Source organism: Stenella coeruleoalba (assembly GCF_951394435.1).
Source record: "Stenella coeruleoalba genome assembly, chromosome: 1".
NCBI classification, from domain to species: domain Eukaryota; kingdom Metazoa; phylum Chordata; class Mammalia; order Artiodactyla; family Delphinidae; genus Stenella; species Stenella coeruleoalba.
The window spans coordinates 24602364-24618408 of NC_137169.1; the positions used below are offsets into that span (position 1 = coordinate 24602364).

The 16045-nt window shown below is 49.7% G+C and overlaps 1 pseudogene across 1 annotated transcript; it reads right to left on the reverse strand.

Moving 5' to 3' along the window:
* Nucleotides 1-6449: 6449 nt before the first annotated feature.
* On the reverse strand, nucleotides 6450-7550 carry LOC307182701 (methylosome protein WDR77-like; annotated as a pseudogene). The gene has a single exon. The product of its transcript is annotated as a methylosome protein WDR77-like (transcript).
* Between the last annotated feature and the right edge of the window lie 8495 nt (nucleotides 7551-16045).

Below are 16045 nucleotides of genomic sequence, written 5' to 3' on the forward strand. Positions count from 1 at the left end.
TGAGATTTTTCAGTCTCCATCACAACTTGCTTGTCCCTCTTTCCCAGGGAAAAGCGGAACTTTCACTAAGATCGCTATCTTTGCGTAGCCAATGTGACAGGAAAATTTGTTTAATTTTAGAAGAATTCAGTACCTGTTTTACTCATTCTCACCTTTCGAAACCCTACTCACATGTCACCTCCCTTCTGATATTTCATTTTCCAGCATTGCTATGGCTATGACGTGTCCATAATCCAATTGTACTTGTTCAGATGAGAGTGTAAATGTTTGTTTACTAATCAGTGCCCTTGACTAGGCTGTGAATTTTTCCTCAAGGGCAAGGGTTGTGTCTGTCTTGTATGCTATTGTGTGGCCAGTGGCCAGTACAGGATCTGGCACTGAGGATTTTCTCACTAAATATGTCAAGTTAAAACACCTGAATAGGGCTTCCCTGGTGGCGCAGTGGTTGAGAGTCCGCCTGCTGATGCAGGGGACACGGGTTCGTGCCCCGGTCCGGGAAGATCCCACATGCCGCGGAGCGGCTGGGCCCGTGAGCCATGGGCACTGAGCCTGCGCGTCCGGAGCCTGTGCTCCGCAACGGGAGAGGCCACAACAGTGAGAGGCCCACGTACTGCAAAAAAAAAACAAAAAAACACCTGAATATATATTCAATGCTATGGGGCCTCCTATAAGCCCCTACAAGCTGGGAGGTCACACTGTGGTTTGGGGGTCATTCTGGTAGGTCCCCCTTTGGGGTCTGGCTGCAACATGCAGGGCCCTCTCAGGGCCCATGATGTCTCTGCTCTCACCACTGTCTCCATCCTTTCTCCTGTTCCAGCCTGGGGAGGGCTTTAGTCTGCTTAACAGTTTCTCTTGCATGGGAAGCAGGAGAGTAGGAAAAGGGCAAAATATTAGGAGAAAACAAACAGATCAGTACATATTTCTGGAGTGGCTTTTATGTACCAAGCACTGTTCTAGGCCCTGGGGTTGCAGCTATGAGCAAGCAGACAGTTTCTTCTCTCAAGGGGAGCTGGGGTGGGCAGACAGTGATGGTCACAATGGCTACCCTTTATGGAGCCTTACTATGTGCCTGTGTCATCTCATTTACTCCTTCCAACAACATAATGACATGTGTTACTATTATCCCCATTTTATAGGTGAGGAAATAGAGGCAGAGAGGTTCAGTAACTTGCACCAGCTAGTAGATAATAGGGGTAGGATTCTGAGCCAGGCAGTCTGAAAATTAAAGAAGGTCATGGGGTAGAGAAGGGCTGGCCGTGCATCCAGCTGGGGAGGACACTTCTAGCGTTCCTGAGTGAGGAGGTGGTGTTTGAGCTGAGGGCCGCCTGATGATAAGAGGCAGACATGCCTGGATCTGGGGAATGAACATTCCAGGCAGAGAGAAGTGCAAAGGCTCTGATGTGAGAATGAACTTGACTTATCAAGGGCTGGAAGGAAAGCCACTGTGGCTGGGAGGTCAGGAGTAAAGGAGAGAAAGTAGCAGGGGGTGAGGGGCGAAGTAGACGGACCCAGATTGGCAACATTAAACTCCGTGGAGCAGGGAGGTTGCAGACATCTGGGCTGCTTCCCTTGCGCTGGGCAGGGCCAAGCCCTATGCCCATAAGCTCCAAGAGGTCATTATCTCCTGCCCCTGGAGGCAGCTGGGGCACCCATGCCTGGGGCCTATTCTAACCTCTCTTTGGTCCTGGGACCCTGAGGACTATCCAGCTGCCAAGGGGAAGGGGGCCAAGGGTGGGCTGGGGTGGAGGCCCTGGGGCCCAGGGAAGACATTTGCAGGAGGCAGGAGGTGCTGACCCCTGGGTCAGAGACCTGAGGTCTGTCCCAATGGTGGCAAAGGCATTTTGATTGGAGTCATTAAGATCACTCAGCCTTGATGGCCTGGACTTGAGCCAAGCTGTCCTCATTGGCTCCCCTTGACTTCCTGGACTGACCTCTCCCACCACCCAATGACACGAGAGACCCCTCTGGGGGCACTAACCGACACCCCCTCTTCTGGATTCCAGGGCTTTCTCCCTGCCCCCAGTCAGGGAAAGAGCTCCTTTTGGAGACCAGCCATTGCCTCTGCCCCCCACACGCACTTTCCCCTGCATCCTGGGGGTTCAGCTGAGGCCAGTGCAACCACATTTCCCAGGGCCTCCTGGTCCTTCCTGCCCACGGGGAATTTTCACCCATGTTCCCTCTACTGGGAATGTTCTTTCAACTTCTGTTTACACTGAAAATTCCTCCTACCTTATTCCTCAAGGTATAACAGGTGAATTTCTTCCTCCCTTCCTTCCTTCCTGTGTTCCTTTCCTCCCTCCCTCCTTCCTTCCTTCCTTTCTCTTTTCCTCCCTCCCTCCCTCCCTTCCTTCCCATCATTCATTCATTTTATTTTTTTAAATAAATTTATTTTTATTTATTTATTTTTGGCTGCGATGGATCTTCGTTGCTGCACGCGGGCTTTCTCTAGTTGCGGCGAGTGGGGGCTACTCTTCATTGTGGTGCGCGGGCTTCTCACTGCGGCGGTTTCTCTTGTTGCGGAGCATGGGCTCTAGGTGCACGGGCTTCAGTAGTTGCAGCACACAGGCTCAGTAGTTGTGGCTCGTGGGCTTAGTTGCTCTGCGGCATGTGGGATCTTCCCGGACGAGGGATCGAACCCGTGTCCCCTGCATTAGCAGGCAGATTCTCAACCGCTGCACCACCAGGGAAGCCCTCATTCATTCATTTTATTCATACATTTTAGGCATTCATTTATTCAGCTTCCACCAGGCACTGGGGGCACAGAGGGGGTAGGACAGATTCTGAGGTCAAGGAGTGTATTAACCTGTGTGAGAGGCAGAAGGTAAACAAGCAGGACAGGTTACATACATAATGGACGGGTCCCAGTGCAGAATAAAAATGTGAGACCCGTTGTTAAAAAATCATTAAGAATTTCAAAACGGTGACAGCAGAGCATTAAACCAATCAAAGGGTGCTTCCTAACTAGGGAGCCCTTCTGCAGAGTTCGTGTCCCCAGGAAGCTGGTCCCGTGAACAAACGATTCCATCAGACATGTGGTGGCGAGCCTGGGAGTCATCCAGGGGGAGGGGATGTCCACAAATTGCCAAAAGCGGAAGGAGAGAGATGGAAGGACTCTTTTTGGAAACTGCATGTTGTCTGGACATGAAAAGGGGCCAGAGGAGCAGGCAGGGTCCGATGTAAGGGAGTGGGTCTTTATTCTGTGGGCAGTGCAGAGCCACCTGAAGTTCTAAACAAGGGTGTGATCAGATTCTTCTTCTGAAAAGATTATTCTGGGACCAAATAAGAAATACAAATTAAAATATATGAAAAATATAAATAATAATACATATAAATGATACAAAAAATAAATGTGAAAAAATTTCCACTTCACTAGTAATCAAACAAATTGAAAGTAATGTTTTTAACTTTTTTTTTTTTTTTTTTTGCCACGCTGTGTATCTTGCGGGATCTTAGTTCCCCGACCGGGGATCAAACCCGTGCCCCCTGCAGTGGGAGTGCAGAGTCTTAACCACTGGACCACCAGGGAAGTCCCAAAAGTAATTTTTTTTTATTATCAAAAAGTGTTGTTTACAATACCAAAACTTTGGAAATGACTTTAACCCACATAGATCAGGCTGGTGCCCTTGTCCTCACAGCTCCCGAGAGGTCTTGGGGTTCTCCGGGGCACATGATTGACATGGGAGACATTCCAAGGGGGTCGGCTTTATTTGATGATAAGTAATTTCAAACCTAATTTTTGTGTTCAAACAAACATGACAATCACACCACATGGCCACAATAAAAAATATAGACAATGACAAGTGTTGACAAGGATGTGAAGCAGTTGGAACCCTCACCCATCGCTGATGGGAATGGAAAAGGGTGCAGCAACTTTGGAAGGCAGTTTGGCAGTTTTCAAAATGCTAAACAGAGTTACCATATGACCCAGCAATTCAACTCCCAGGTATGTACTCAAGAGAAATAAAAACATATGTCCACACAAAAACTTGTTCATCAATGTTCATAGCAGCATTATTCGTAATAGCCCCAAAGTGGAAGCAATATAAATGTCTGTCAGCTGATGAACAAATAGAATCTTTTAAAAATGCTTTATTCGTATAATGTAATGTTATTTGACAATAAAAGAGAATGAAGTGCTGATACATGCTATGATACGGATGAACCTTAAAAACATTATGTTAAGTGAAAGAAGACTGTTACAAAAGCCCACATAATTCCGTTATTTGAAATGTCCAGAACAGATAAATTTATAGAGACAGAAATTAGATCAGTAGTTGTCAGGGGCTGTGGGGAGAGAGGAATGGGAAGTGACTGCTTAACGGGTACAATATTTCTTTTTGGGGTGCTGAAAATGTTCTGGAATTAGATAGTGGTGGTGATCACACAACCTTGTGATTGTTCTAAAACCCGGTGAAATGTACACTTTAAAACAAATGGATTTTATGGTATGTGGAATATATTTCAATAAAGCTGTTTTTTTTTTTTTTTTGAGAAGAAATCATGAAAACAGTCGAGCAAAGAATTAGGGTGACCAGCTGTCCCAGTTTGCCCAAGACTAAAATCAGAAAAGTCCCAGGCAAAACAGGGTAAGTTGGTCACTCTGCATAGAATGCAAACTTTACATTTATTTGAATGATCAAATGTGAGAATTTAAAGAAATTTCCTGGTTATATGAGAGGTAAAGCAGGGGGAAAGCTTAAGGAGCAATGACCTAAATGTCCAACAACAGGAGGTAGTTAAATTCATTCATTCATTCATTCATTCCCCACTAGAATGTAAGCTCCACAGGGGCGAGGGTTTTTGTCTGTTTTATTCACTGCTGTACTCTGAGGGCCTAGGACTCTGCCTGGCACACTGTCCATGAATGTTTGGTGAGGAGAGCTGTATGCTAGGTGCCAGTGGTGCACTAGTTCCTCCTGTCCTAGGGCTTAAACTGCCTCGTGGCTAGTTTAATAAGCAGACAAACAAGACACTAGTGAACAGATGAGGGAATAAGATAATTTCAGATAGTGATATATGTCATGAAGAAAATAAAGTGATCGAGTGGATCACTTTAGGCTGAGTGGTCCCAGGAGCCTTGCTAAGAAGGTGACTTCTGAGGAGGGGGACACCCACGGACAAGCCACTCTCAATGGTGTTAAGAAAACATCTTTTTTTCCAACAATGAATCAACTTCTTATTTCACTGACCGATACTTCTGATTCTCTATCTGATGCCGCATTTAAAATCTTCAGAGTCCCCCAAAACAGCATTCAGTCTTCTTATATCCAGAGACAGGGGCCCAGAGGCAAAAAAGCTCAGGCCCCAGGCTGTTTTCAGGTGGGACAATGGCAGACATTCCTATGCAAGCCTGTGTCAGTTTTTAACTGAAATGCCATTAAGCTCTCCATCCTGAAACTTTTTTCTATGACGTCTGTGGCAGAAATACACTCATCTCTCATATACATAACTCCATGGGGGTGTGGGGTGGGCATTACACAGGTGCCAGCCAGACTTCTTATTCAGCCAGAAACTGGACTTCTGGCTCAGTTGAATAGCAAGGAGATGAGCAAAACTGTGGTGAGTGTGCTGGCTCTTCCTCAAGGTGAGCTGGGCTGGATGTGAACAGAAGCACATGATAAAGGTGAATTAAGCTCTATAAAAAAATTAAGTTGCTCCTATCTCTATGAGCAGTCTATGAGCTGCTTCCAAGAAACCAGGATGCCCACATCCCATATACCTCATCCAGACAAGGCCAATTCCTCACGCACAGCTACATGGGAAGCATAAAAACCTTTTGTTGGACTTCCCTGGTGGTCCAGTGGTTGAGACGCCTCACTTCCAATGCAGGGGTCGTGGGTTTGACCCCTGGACGGGGAACTAAGATCCCACATGCTGCAGGGCATGGCCAAATAACCCCCCAAAACAAAACAAAACAAAATCTCTCAAATAACGTCTTGCTTTAAAAAAAATCTTCTGTACAGCTGAACCAGTTTGCAAGGCAGAAATAGAGACACAGATGTAGAGAACAAATGTATGGACACCAAGGGGGGAAAACGGGGGTGGGGTGGGGTGGAGTGGTGGTGGTAGTGGTGGTGGGATGAACTGGGAGACTGGGATTGACATATATGCACTAATATGCATAAAATAGAGAACTAATAAGAATCTGCTGCATTAAAAAAATAAAATTCAAAAAAAAAGGAAAAAACCTTTTTCTTTAAAAGAAAAAAATCTTTTATTAACATGGTGGGGTGGGGATTGGGTCTAGGGAAAGATGTGGGCTGGCTTTTTTATTCCCCCTGCCAACAACAGCTATGTATCTACACACACACTCAGACACACATACATGTCCACGTTCAAGGAAGTTTTTCTTCCCTGACTACAGGACCCCAGAATCCAGCCTGCCCCAGGCTGAGAGACAGTGCCTATTAACTGCACAGGTCTGACGTATCAACGTACTGTATAAGGCTCCTGTGTTGTCTCACAAACTGAGAGCGCAGGGGCAAAGGGAGTGGATACTCACGGGGGGTTTGCTTTTTGTCTGAAATCCAACCTACTTGGCAACACTCTTAGGACCAGGCTCTGGGAGAGGTTCTGTGGGCACGATATGGTGGGTGACCTGACGGTCCCAGCCCACTGGGGTAAGAAGGGAGTGGTTTCGCAGGGACAGAGTAGTATCTCTCACAGTCTCTGTGGGCTCAGCTTCCACACCCCTCGGCAATGCCTGAGTCCAGCACAGCAAGTGAGCCGTCTTCACTGACAGAGGCCAGGAAGGGAGCGCTGTGTGGGGAGAACACCAGCCCAGTGACACACTGGGAGTGCACAGCTGAGCTGAGGGCATAGCTTGCACTCTTTGTGCCCACAAGGGAGACAGTCCATTCTCATCACCGAAGACAGACTTTACTCCGCTGAGGATGCCAAGGCTGGGAGGTAGGAAGGTAGTCAGAGGCACTGCAGCCCATCTGTGATGCTGGCTTGGGGCAGTGGATATCCCACAGTGACATTCTACTGTCCTCAGTGCATGAAAGAAACATGGAGTCCTTGTGTAGAGAGGCAGCAACACAGGTGACCTGCCCAGAGTGAGCTCGGTATGAATTCAGAATCATCTGCTGAGCAAGGTCCCAAACCTTGATGCAGAAGTCTTTGCTACCACCAACCGCTTGTGCGCCAGAGCTTGGGACACTGCAGACACGATGTCATCGTGCTCATACTTGCAGAACTTGCTGTCAATGAGCGTCTCATTCTCATCCAGCTCCCACAATTCAACAGCACCTGAATTGGAAGCCATTAGGATACCTCTGTCCCCTACCCAAGTGAGGTCAGCCACTCCAGCCTCCGTCTGGACTCCAGCGGAGCAGAAATCTTCCTTGCGGACAGCACAATGGTCCCTAAAAAGCCAGAGGGAGCCAGCCCAGCAGAGGCCACTCAAGCTGGAAACCGTTAGCAGGAATGCCCCGATACCACACCGCCTCCAACTGATGCCCCATACAGGTGGGCGCATTTGGGGGATGGTTCCACTCCCCGCTGCCAGGGGCACAAGTTGGGGGTGGGGTTTCCTTCCAAATCTCCATGGTTCCAACTCCAACCTGGCCCCAAACTGGACGCCCGCCAGAGATTCAGCTCTGCCAACCCCCACGTGGTCCCTCCTCAGGAAAACATCTTAATGGCCAGGAAAATGTTCATGGTGAAGTGGTACCCTTATGTTCATAGCAGCACTATTCACAGTAGCCAAGACATGGAAACAACCTAAATGTCCATCAACAGATGAATGAATAAAGAAGATGTGGTACATCTATACAATGGAATACCACTCAGCCATAAAAAGTATGAAATAATGCCATTTGCAGCAACATGGATTCAACTAGAGATTATCATACTAAGCAAAGGAGGTCAGAAAGAGAAAGACAAATACCATATGTTATCACTTATATGTGGAATCTAAAATATGGCACAAATGAACCTATCTATGAAACAGAAACAGACTCACAGACATAGAGGACAGACTTGTGGTTGCCAAGGGGGAGGGGGTTGGGGGAGGGATGGAGTGGGAGTTTGGGACTAGCAGATGCAAACTATTATATATAGAATAGATACACAACAAGGTCCTACTGTACAGCACAGGGAACTATATTCAATATCCTTTGATAAACTATAATGGAAAAGAATATGAAAAAGAATGTATATATATGTATAACTGAAGCACTGCTGTACAGCAGAAATTAACACAACATTGTAAATCCACTATAATTCAATAAAATAAATTTTTAAAAAAGAATAAGATATATTAAAGCACATTGAAGGTGGGAAGTCACGGGTGATTTCTTTTTACTTTTTTAAAGCATTCTTGTACTTCCCCAATGCCCTGCCTGACGCAAAAATCTGGGGGATTGGATCCTGGGGTGAACCAGACAAATGAAGTCCCTGCTCTCATGGAACAGGTATATTTTATAACTGGGAGAAACAAAACCCAGAATAAAGGAGTAACGTTATTTTTTTAAAAGATTGAAGAAATTGCACTGGTAGGTGTGCCAAAGAGCCAGCTGGAATCTGGAGTCCAGGTTAGGAGTTGGATGCAGCAGCTGTGCAGCCCGGGGTGAGAGCGGAGCTTGCTGGGGAAGGAACAGAAAGTCAGGGAGCATCTCTCAACAGTCATCCATTGTGTGCATGGGTGTAAGTCCTTTCCCCTCTCTCAGCCTCAGTTTCCCCATCTGTTAAATAAGAGGAGACACTAGAGGTGTTTCTTGTTTTTAAAAGATTTATTTATTTATTTATTTATTTATGGCTCCGTTGGGTCTTCATTGCTGCACGCGGGCTTTCTTTTTAGTTGCGATGAGCAGGGGCTACACTTCGTTGGGGGTGCGCAGGCTTCTCATTGCTGTGGCTTCTCTTGTTGCGGAGCTCTAGGCGTGCGGGCTTCTGTAGTTGCGGCAAGCAGTCTCAGTAGTTGTGGCACGTGGGCTCAGTAGTTGTGGCTCGTGGGCTCTAGAGCACGGGCTCAGTAGTTGTGGCGCACGGGCTTAGTTGCTATGCGGCATGTGGGATCTTCCTGGACCAGGGCTCAAACCCCTGTCCCCTGCATTGAAAGGCAGACTCTTAACCACTGCACCACCAGGGAAGTCCCTCCTTCCCTTTTAAGACTGAATAATACTCCACTGTACATATATATATACGTTAGGTAGTTGTGAGTTTCCTTCAGCTCCAACATTGCAGGATTCTCAATTCCAAGTGGCTGTCCACCCTGAGGCTGATTGCTGCCTGGTGAGTTGGGGACCCTGGCTTCAAGCTGACTTTCCCTCCTGCTTGTGTCACCAGGCAGCCAGGCGAGGGCCCCGGGGGATGAAAGGCTTTGGCTAAATACCTGCCGCCTTCTCTCTGGAGCTTCAGGAGCCAGGTCAGGGCCTGGCGCGGGGCAGGGGAGGGGAGTTAATGATGGCCTGTCAGAGGCTTTGTCATCCAGATGAAACTGACCCTGCTCCCGGGCCCCTGCTCCCAGGCCGGCCTGATTACAGGGAGCCCTATTCTTCCCCTCCTCGGGGCCAGGCCTGGCCTCGAAGCAGCCTCTGCACGCCCAGCTGCTCTGGAGCAGCTGCAGAGATAGACCCGCTGAGGAATCTGGGGTAGCAGCTGCCGAAATGCACTGGCTTTGGGGCCAGAACAACAGATACAACGCATGGTGAAGCCAACAGGCTTATGCAGTGGTTCTCATCTGGGGGTGACTAGCAATAACAGCCACTGTTGCCTGAAGTTTTACTAGGTTCCTCATGTACCAAGCACTGGACATGAATTATTTCATTTAATCTCACACAGCCCTAGGAGGTTGGTACTGTTAACCCCATTTTACAGAGGAGCAAGCTGAGGCTTGGGGAGCCTTACACAGCTGGTAAGCAGCCCAGCCTTGTTCGGTGATGAAGCCTGATCTCTTATCCCCTGCTTCTGCAATTGGGTGGAAATTTCTTTGGCGAGATCCTTGGTGGAGGGCAGATGAGGGGGCTGAGTGGATGGAGTCTATTTGCCTTCCCTGCACCAGTAAAGGGCAGCAGCTCTTGTAGCTGCTCGGGGTTCTGCTTCCAAACATGTGAAAGCCACTGCTGTAGTTCACCTCATTTGTTTTACAGATGGAGAAACTGAGGCCCTGGGAGGGACAGGGAACTGTCCAGGTTCACTCCAACAGGGTCTATGGCAGAGCTGGGACCAGAACCTGAGTCCAGCCTCCCAGCCGTGCTCTGTTTTTGGTGCCCACATGGCCTGCTAGATCTTGTATGTGACCCACACAGGCAGGAGGGCACTCTGGGGCCTCACCTGCTGGGTCTGCTGGGTCTGGACCCCCACCCTTCCTTACAGAGGTGGCCGGCAGTGGTGCAGAGAATAGCATGCAGGCTGGAGCTCAGTTCTGATCCTGCTGCTACCTTGCTGTGTGGCCTGGGTAGCTCTGCTCTCTCCAGACCTCAGTTTCCCCTTCTGTACAATGGGGGTTGCTGACAGTTTGGACCAACAGGCACTGGGCAGGGGAGGAAGAGTGGTTAGTCAGGAGGAGAGGAAGGGAGTGTATGGAGAGAAAGGGAGGAGCCACGGGGCCGCAGGACACCCTGCCTTGCCCTGCTGTCCTGGGGAAACACCCCAGGTTCCGCCGCCCACACTCCACTGCTGGCTAGGGGATGCCGCTTGGCCTGAGAGTGTCCAAGCCTTGGATGAGAGAGTTCTTGGTCCCCAAGACTGCCATGGGGCTGGTGGCTTCCCTTCCTCCGCCTGAATCCTCACCCTGAGAACGGTGCTGGCTTCATGAGGACTTAGAGGAGGCTGAGTTCCTGGGTGGGCACTCCCATGGGTGTCAGCCTCACCCAGCCACGTGTGCTTGCATCCCTACAGTGCGTGTATGTGCAAACCACACGCACGCCTCACACAGCAGGGACTCTCACAGGCCAAGAGAGGCCCAAACCAGTTCTTATTTTTGAGGCTTCCAGTAATTTAAAAATGAAGACATGCCGAAACAGTCTGGCCACAACTGTGGTGTGTTTAACATACTTTTATTTAATAAATGAACATCTTTAACATGCGCCCCCACACACTCACAAATCCAATGCAATTGAGAGATTCCTAAGATCATTGCAGGAATTATAAATGATATGAGTTCACAGTGCTGTGTGGTCTGGTGACGGGATATAGTTTAAAATTGTATGATGAGCGTCCTGTTCTTTTCATCTTGCGCGTGATTCCCTGGGACTAGACACGCAGCCTCCTTTGAGTGTACATTGTTTTCTAACATTTTATTATGAAAAATGTCAAGCATCCAGGAAGGTTGAAACAATTGTACGCTGAACACCCATATCCTTATCATCTGGAATCTACGAGGAACATCTTGCAATATTTGCTTTAAGTCATATCCATCGCTTTTTCCATTCTTCTATCCAAATCCATCCTTTCATCTCTCTATCCCTCCACCCGTTCTTCTGTTTTTTGATGCATTTCTGAGGCTCACGAATGTGAGGACTCAGTCAGATGACACTCTTTTCCCTCCTCCTTCTCCCTGACAGTAACAGGCCTTGCTGCACTCACACTCACACTCACACCCCCACCCCCACATGTAAAACCCTCATCGGCACACACCTCACATGATTCACCCATGTTCTCCAATTCATGCATGTCCTCTCCTTACACATATTGACATGAATTCACACATGCAAACATCACACATAATCCCCTGTGCACACACACACATAAAGACACACACACACACACACAGTGCCCACATGTGCATTTGTGGCAGACTTTTGATATCTGTAAAAGGAGCATCCAGAGACCTAGAATCCTCAGACCTGTGACCCTCGGGTAGCCCATGCCAGGCCCTGGTTTACTCCTCCAGCCTTCGCTTCCGGCAAGTGTCAGGGGCTCCCCTGCAGCTCCCCGCCCCACATGTCTCACCTTTTCCACTTTTCTCACAGTCTTCTCCCTCACCTCCCAGCCACATCCCACAGAGAAAACCTCCCACAAAAGTTCCTTCTGGAGTGTTAACCACCTCTGGGTACAAAGCCCAGCAGACTGCCGCTCCAGGAGGGCAGGGACAGTGTTGGCTTGTTCACACCACATCCCCGGCACATGGCACCCAGCAGGCCCTGTGGTCGGTTGAAAAAGGAACAAAAGCGGCAGAGCTTTGCATCCCCTGGGCAGCCTCAGGGGCATACGCGTCACACATGCTCACCGCCATGCACACACAACACATTCTGCATGCATCCGTGCTCACATGTACATCGTGTGTGTGTCTGCGTTCATGCACACACCTGTCTGCCTGTCTCCATATTCTCCAGATGGAGTCAATTCCAGGACCTGAGTCCTTTCCTAAAGCCTTGGTCGCCTAAGACCACTGTGAGCACATCTGCTGGAGTGTGAAGTCCAGATGTGGCCCCATGACCATGCGCTCCCGAGCTTGGCCCTGTGCATCTGCATGTCAGAGGTTAAGAGTACCAGCTCTGGGCTTCCCTGGTGGCGCAGTGGTTGAGAGTCTGCCTGCCGATGCAGGGGACACAGGTTCGTGCCCCGGTCCGCGAGGATCCCACATGCCGCGGAGCGGCTGGGCCCGTGAGCCATGGCCACTGAGCCTGCGCGTCCGGAGCCTGTGCTCCGCAACGGGAGAGGCCAAAAAAAGAGTACCAGCTCTGAGAATTCCCTGGTGGTCCAGTGGTTAGGACTCCACGCTTCCACTGCCGGGGCCCTGGTTCAATCCCTGGTCGGGAAACTAAGATCCCGCAAGCCGCATGGCGTGGCCAAAAAAAAAAAAAAGAGTACCAGCTCTGGAGTCCGACAAAACCTGGGTTCCATCCTTGCTCTGCTTGTAATCACTTTATATGTTTCACGTATGACTTACGTGAGTGCTACTTCTTGGAGCATGGATTTCCTTATCTGTTAAATGGGAAAATAGTTCCCATCTTAAAAGCGTCTTACAGGAGATGCTCTTAGCAGGGTGCCTGGCATGTTGTAAGCACTTAAAAATGGTTGCTGTGGATATCATTATTGTTGTTACTTCAGGCCTTTGCCTCAAACTCCCATGCACCCTTTGGGAGGGAGGGCAGCCTTGGTGGGGGGCTGTGTATGGGTGGATGGTGTCTCGTGAATGCCTCTCCCCAGAAGCTCCCCCAGTCCCAAGCCCTTATTATCCCACATGCATATTCATAAGGGATAGCTCCAGCCCTGCTCTGTAAATGGGTCAGAAGAAGGAAGTGGAGGTCAGGGTAGAGAGTGAGGCTCAGGGGACAGGAGGCTCAAAGCCAGAGTGCATGTGAGTCCTCACGGACAGGAGGATGGTAAGAGGGATGGGCAAGGATGGGTGGGGGATACTGGGGGCCATGGGGGAGTTTGAGCAGGGGATTGTCCCCATATTACAGATTTGAAAACTGAGGCCCAATGAGATCAGATTAGAGAACCCTTGGGCTGAGTGGCCCAAGAAGCCAGGTCCTGCTTCCTTTGGGATCTGGAGAGTTGAGCATCTGTCTGGGCTGGGTGATGGGCACAGAGGGTTGGACTAATTGACCCCTGTAGGTTTCTCTCAATGGGTGTAGTTTACATGGCATTACATGGTTGGAAGAGCTGTGGTGATCCTGAATCGCAACCCTCCACTGAGGCTCCAAGAGGATGGGTGACTTGCCAGGATCACACAGCTGCTGACAGTAATCTTGCCTTTGGAGGTGTGAGAGATAGAATGATTCTGGTCCCTTGCAAGAGATTCAAGACTGGGAGAAAAGTGGGTGGGCTTGTCAGGATACCAGGGAATGAAGCTTCTTTATCCACTTCCTCATTTCATCTCCTCACTACTCCCGTGAGACAAATGGAGCAAAAACGATTATCTCCATTTTACAGATGAGAAGCATGAGGCTGGAAGAGGAGGAAGCACCAGGAGAAGGCTACAGAGTGAGTTGTCTGCAGGGGGTCTGCCCCTCCGTGCAGGGCGATGTGGGGATGTGAGAGCCCAGCTCGCCTCCATCTTGGGCGGGGTGAGGCCAGGACAAGGCAGCACATCACCCTGCTCTGGGAAACTTCAATCTAAAAACTCAGAGGGCGCTGTTTCTCTACACTTGCAGGTATATTAATCCCTCCCTCCTTTCAGATAATTGCCTGTTTCTTAGAACGCTTTCTGGATGCTTGGAACTGCTCTGTGAGGTTAAGTAAGATAACCACTCCCATTTCAGGGTAAGAGAGAATTGATCTCCAGGGCGGCAGAGGGTGTGAGAGGCAGTGACAGAACAAGAGTCTCAGCGAAGTCGTGGGTGTTTTCTACTGGACCAGTTCATGGAAAGGGATGGGTTGAGGGATGGAAAATTCGGCTCTTGGGGCAGCAGTGTCAAAAGGAACTGACCCTGGGGTGGGTGGCCGTGAGAAGGGCTCACTTCAGACTGCTAGGTGGCAGATTGAGGACACTGGCCTTGTGGTAAATGTTCAGGCATCCATTCATTCATTCAGGAAGCATCCACTGCCTTCGTGTGCCAGGCCCTGTGCTGTGCCCAGGGCAGGGGAGGGACCGGCCAGAGGTGAAGCAGACTGTCCTTGGGTGGCTCAAAGTCTCCTGAGGGTCTCTGACTAGGACTGAAGACATCATTGGACAGAAAAAGAGGCTGACTGGGTATTGTCACCTCTGCTTTCAAACAGAGGCAGTGAGATGTCGGGGACAGGCCTCGGGTTCTGAGATCAGGGCCAGATTGGGCGGTCTTCTAGCTCTGCCCTTCTGAGCTGTGTGGCTTTGAGCAGCAATAATAAGTAAGCACAATAGTCATAGCTGATGTTTATTCAGTGCTCAGTTTACGTCTAGCACGTCACTTTACTTCTTTGAACCTGTTTCCTCATCTGTAAAATGGAATGGAGTAGGAGTTAGTCTACTTCTCAGGGTTACTATAGGGCTTGAATGGGACCATGTAGGTGAAAGAGTTTGGTATAAGCTTGAGCTGTGTGGTAACTTTAGTTATTTGTGGGGCTGTAAAGGGGCCCCGTGTTGTAGAAACACAGGGAAGCAGGAGGATATTTATTCCTAATGGAGCCAGGTAGTGGTTTTGGGGGAAGGGTGTTTCTCTTCACCAAAAAGATATGCGATTGTGAGCAAGGCTTTGAAGGGTAGAGAGGGGGATAAAGAGAAGGACTTTCCAGGGGTCGGGTATCCTGTGTGCAAAAGTGTGGAGGAGGGAAAGTGTAGGGATGTTTGCAGAACAGTCCTGGTACAATGAATGGCTAAGCCTGGCGCCCCATGAATCGCCAAGGATGCAGTCAGGTAGGATCTTTGGCCCCGGGGCCAGCTTTGAGGCAAGCAGATTTCCTTCCCTAACATTATCCCATCTACGGCTGAGTGAGGAGCGGGCTGGAGGGTGAACCGAGAGTGATTACAGAGCCCTGTTTCTGGGTCTCTCCCACCTACCTCTAGGGGACGGTCTGGCAGGAATGTGACCCACCCACCCCTTCTGACCTCCTTAGCTGGGGGTCAGGTTCGGGCATCCCTGGAGCGATGAGCCGGGTGGCTCTGGGGAGCATGTGGCCCAAGACAGGAGTCAGTAGAGCTTAAAGAACAGGTGGATGGAGGGGAAGACAGACGAAAGAGGGGGAGGACAGACGAAAGAGTGCGAGGCGGGGTCTTAGGAGTAACAGGCACAGGGAGCTCACACTTGGCAAGCATCTCCTATGTGTTGTACCAGCCCTTTGAGGTAGGTACCCTCACTTTACAGATGGGGAAAATGAGGCTCAGAGAGGTGAAGTGACTTGCCCATTTCTTTGTCCAGTCATTCATCATTCAACGCTTATGTATTGGGCAGAGGCTCCGTGCCAAGCGCCGAGGAGTCAGGGGTGACCATCTCTTGGCTACTGTCCCCTGCGGTGGGGGTCCGGGGGAAGTGTTGTGAGGTCGCATTGCGACCTCGTCGGCACTCGAACCCAGGTCTCACTATTTCCAAACCATCACTTTGGATCCGGACACAAGCCCCGTTGCACGGCTCGCGCGGCCGCTGGAATCCCCGGTACCTCCACTTTCCCTAGGGTCCCACCTGCCGCACCTGGCCCAGGTGAGTCCCGGGAGGTCCCGAGCGCCGCCGGAAGGCGG